Source organism: Triticum urartu, chromosome 2A (assembly GCF_056163025.1).
Source record: "Triticum urartu cultivar PI428250 chromosome 2A, HENAU_Tu73, whole genome shotgun sequence".
In the NCBI taxonomy this organism is placed as follows: Eukaryota; Viridiplantae; Streptophyta; class Magnoliopsida; order Poales; family Poaceae; genus Triticum; species Triticum urartu.
Genome location: NC_141874.1, coordinates 14330501 through 14335464, shown reverse-complemented (window position 1 = coordinate 14335464; position 4964 = coordinate 14330501). Strand labels below are relative to the sequence as shown.

Below are 4964 nucleotides of genomic sequence, written 5' to 3'. Positions count from 1 at the left end.
GCCAGGACGGGCCGGGACGGGGAGGCGGTGACGACGGGGACGACGGGGACGGGACGACGGGGCGGCGATGACGGGGATGGGGCGGCGACGGGGCTGGCGACGGGGGCGGCGATGAGGGATATGGAGACGGCGGGGGCGGCGGGCGACGGTGTGCAGAGAGGAGAAGAAGCAGAGGGAGAGATGAAAACTGACGAAATTTCGAAGTGTTTCTTATATAGGGGACACCTTTAGTACCGGTTGGAGCCACCAACTGGTACTAAAGGCCTGTTTTGGCCAGGCCAAGCGGCGGGAAGCGACCCCCTTTAGTACCGGTTGGTGGCTCCAACCAGTACTAAAGGCCCCCCCTTTAGTACCGGTTGGTGCCACGAACCGGTACTAAAGGGGGGTGCGCTACCAGGCGAGGGGCGCAAAGTTTAGTCCCACCTCGCCTAGCGAAGGGCAGCCGCACTGGTTTATAAACCCAGCCGCGGCTGCTCCTTCGAGCTCCTCTCAAATGCAGGCCTTCTGGGCCTACCTGTGCTGTGCTGCCCCGTGGGCCTACCGGGCCTTTGCGGGCCTGCATCCTGGCCCAACAACGGGTTGGGTTTCTAGTCATATGCAGGCCGCTCTAGCCTAGTAGGCGGGCTTTTTTATTTTATTTTTTGCTTTATTTATTTTTGAGTTGTTTTTTGTGTATTTAGAGTTTCTTTGTGAATATTTTTGCTTTAGGTACAAAAAATTACAAACTTTATGTTAGTGCCCGTAGTTTTCAAATTTGAATAGTTTAAATTTTGAATTATTTGAAATTAGTGTGAATCACTAGTTTGTGAATAACTTAACTTTAAAAATCAGTAAAGGCATGAAAGAATTTGTTTGCACATAAAATTTCTTCGCGTTTCAAATGCCAAAACACATAATTAACTACCCTAACTATTACAGAGATTCCCTTCTGGGTGTGAAACACAGAAGAAAGTGATGATAGCTAGTGAAGCCGATCACATCCCAGATCTTTGGGTGTGAAACTTTTTCTTCGCGTGTGTCCCTTTGCACCGTAACCATGGAAAATCTTCATCATTTAACGGGATGCTCGGGTCAATATTCACTGTGAATGGAGCAATTTCATCAAACTTTTCATAATCTTCTGACTTGTCTGTCTTGTCATCCACTCCCACGATGTTTCTCTTCCCAGAAAGAACTATGTGCCGCTTTGGCTCATCGTACGATGCATTCGCTTCCTTATCTTTTCTTTTTCTTGGCTTGGTAGACATGTCCTTCACATAGAAAACCTGTGCCACATCATTGGCTAGGACGAATGGTTCGTCTGCATACGCAAGATTGTTGAGATTCACTGTTGTCATTCCGTACTGCGGGTCTTCCGTTACCCCGCCTCGTGTCATATTGACCCATTTGCACCGAAACAAAGGGACCTTCAAACCACGTCGATAGTCAAGTTCCCATATGTCTTGTATATAACCATAATATGTTTCCTTTCCCATCTTGGTTTCTGCATCAAAGCGGACACCACTGTTTTGGTTGGTGCTCTTCTTATCTTGGGCGATCGTGTAAAACCCAGCCGCGATTTAGGAACACCAATCGGCTTAAGGTCAGGAATAAAGTCAATACAAAACTCAATGACCTCCTCATTTTGATGGCCCTTGGAGATGCTTCCTTATGGCCTAGCACGGTTATGAACATATTTCTTTAAGACTCCCATGAACCTCTCAAAGGGGAACATATTGTGTAGAAATACAGGACCCAAAACATTAATCTCTTCGCATAGGTGAACTACGACGTGCGTCATGATGTTGAAGAAGGATGGTGGGAACACCAACTCGAAACTGACAAGACATTGCACCAAATCATTCTGTAACCTTGGTATGAATTCTGGATCGATTACCTTCTGAGAGATTGCATTGAGAAATGCACATAGCTTCACAATGGCTAATCGAACGTTTTCCGGTAGAAGCCCCCTCAATGCAACCGGAAGCAGTTGCGTCATAATCACGTGGCAGTCATGAGACTTTAGGTTCTGGAACTTTTTCTCTGCCATGTTTATTATTCCCTTTATATTCGACGAGAAGCCAGACGGTACCTTAATACTGAGCAGGCATTCAAAGAAGATTTCCTTCTCTTCTTTGGTAAGAGCGTAGCTTGCATGACCCTGATGTATGCCGTCTTTTCCGTGCATACGTTGCTGGTCCTCCCGTGCCTCAGGTGTATCTTTTGTCTTCCCATACACGCCCAAGAAGCCAAGCAGGGTCACACAAAGATTCTTCGTCACGTGCATCACATCGATTGCAGAGCGGACCTCTAGGTGTTTCCAATAGGGCAGGTCCCAAAATATAGATTTCTTCTTCCACATGGGTGCGCGTCCGTAAGTGTCATTCAGAACAGGTTGTCCACCAGGACCCTTTCCAAAGACCACCTTCAAATCCTTGACCATATCATGTACATCAGCACCAGTACGGTGGCCATGCTCATCCGGTGATCCGCCTCACCTTTGAAATGCTTGCCTTTCTTTCTTACGGGATGCCTACTCGGAAGAAATCGACGATGTCCCAGGTACACATTCTTCTTACAATTAGCCAAATATATACTGTCGGTATCGTCCAAACAGTGCGTGCATGCGCGGTATCCCTTGTTTGTCTGTCCTGAAAGGTTACTTAGAGCAGGCCAATCATTGATGGTCACGAACAGCAACGCCTTTAGGTCAAATTCTTCCCCCATGTGCTCATCCCACGCACGTACACCTGTTCCATTCCACAGTTGTAAGAGTTCTTCAACTAATGGCCTTAGGTACACATCAATGTCGTTGCCGGGTTGCTTAGGGCCTTGGATGAGCACTGGCATCATAATGAACTTCCGCTTCATGCACAACCAAGGAGGAAGGTTATACAAACATAGAGTCACAGGCCAGGTGCTATGGTTGCTGCTCTGCTCCCCAAAAGGATTAATGCCATCTGCGCTTAGACCAAACCATACGCTCCTTGCGTCATCTGCAAACTCCTTCCCCTACTTTCTTTCGATTTTTCTCCACTGCGACCCGTCAGCGGGTACTCTCAACTTTCCGTCTTTCTTATGGTCTTCTCTGTGCCATCGCATCGCCTTGGCATGCTCTTTGTTTTGGAACAAACGTTTCAACCGTGGTATTATAGGAGCATACCACATCACCTTGGCAGGAATCTTCTTCCTGGAGCGCCGGCCCTCGACATCACCAGGGTCATCGCGGCTGATCTTATAGCGCAATGCACCACATACCGGGCAAGCGTTCAAATCCTCGTACTCACTGCGGTAGAGGATGCAATCATTAGGGCATGCATGTATCTTCTGCACCTCTAACCCTAGAGGGCAGACAGCCTTCTTTGCTTCGTACGTACTCTCGGGCAATTCGTTGTCCTTTGGAAGCATATCCTTTATCATTACCAGCAACTTTCCAAATCCCTTGTCAGATACACCATTCTCTGCCTTCCATTGCAGCAATTCCAGTGTGGTGCCCAGCTTTTTCTTGTCACCTACGCAATTCGGGTACAACAATTTTTTGTGATCCTCTAACATGCGCTGCAACTTCTTCTTCTCCAAATCACTTGCGCAGTTTCTCTTTGCATCGGCAATGGCCCGACCTAGATCATCAACGGGCTCATCTGATGCCTCTTCTTCAGCTTCTTCCCGCATTGTCGGCTCAGCTTCTTCCCCCATTGTTGTATCATCGTATTCAGGGAACCCATGGCGAGGATAGCTGTCGTCGTCCTCTTCTTCTCCATTATCTTCCATCATAACCCCTCTTTCTCCGTGCTTGGTCCAAACATTATAGTGGGGCATGAAACTGACTCAAACAGGTGGACGTGAATGGTTCTTGACGTAGAGTAATTGTGACCATTCTTACAGCCAGCACATGGACAAGGCATAAAACCATCCGCCCGCTTGTTTGCCTCAGCCGCAATCAGAAAAGTATGCACGCCCTCAACGAACTGGGGAGAGCATCGGTCATCGTACATCCATTGCCGGCTCATCTTCATTACACAACACCGAATAGACCAAATTAATACAAGTTCATACATAAAGTTCATACAACACTTAAATGCAACAAACAAATAACTCTCTAGCTAAAGCATTTAAATGCAACAACAAATGCGATCAAGATCGCAACTAAGGTAACAATGGATCCAACAGCATAATGATACCAAGCCTCACTATCGATGGCATATTTTCTAATCTTTCTAATCTTCAAGCGCATTTTCTCCATCTTGATCTTGTGATCATCGACGACATCGGCAACATGCAACTCCAATTCCATCTTCTCCCCCTCAATTATTTTCAATTTTTCTTTCAAGTACTCGTTTTCTCTTTCAACTAAATTTAACCTCTCGACAATAGGGTCGGTTGGAATTTCCGGTTCACATACCTCCTAGAAAAAATTTCTATGTCAACTTGATGGGCATAATTTGTCATAAACACGAATGCAACTAGTTTTAAAAGAGAATATATATACCACATCCGAATCATAACAAGGACGAGGGCCGACGGGGACGGATATCAAAACCATGGCACTATATGTATAACAAACAACGTACGGGTAGGATAATTATACGAGTAACTATATATCTAAATCACACAAACATCAATTTTTATATAAAATTTCATGAACAAAGAGTCTCACCACAAGGTGGTGCCGGCGACGGGACGGTGCGGGCGATCGACGGTGGTTACGACGGAGATTTAGAAGGCACTAAGTAAACCACACCTACATATGCAAACTAAGTGTTATTTTTGACCTCAAATTGCATATAAATCAAATACTAGCACATATATATATATTTCTTCCCAAATTACTAAACTCACAAATTAATCACTATATAAAGCATTGCAAGAGTAAATCTAGCAATGAGAGATGAAAGGACAAAGTTGCTAACCTTTGTGATCATTTCAATGGATGGGGGCCTTCAAATCTTGACAAAATTTGGGCAAAATGTGTGATGAGCTCGAGA

At 45.6% G+C, this 4964-nt stretch overlaps 1 long non-coding RNA gene across 1 annotated transcript; it reads right to left on the bottom strand.

Moving 5' to 3' along the window:
- Window positions 1–3856: 3856 nt before the first annotated feature.
- LOC147982920 (uncharacterized) lies at window positions 3857–4730 on the bottom strand. The gene is made up of 3 exons (XR_015614913.1): window positions 4637–4730; window positions 4469–4526; window positions 3857–4384 (listed from the first exon to the last, which is right to left on the bottom strand). It is a non-coding gene; the product is annotated as an uncharacterized LOC147982920 (long non-coding RNA).
- Between the last annotated feature and the right edge of the window lie 234 nt (window positions 4731–4964).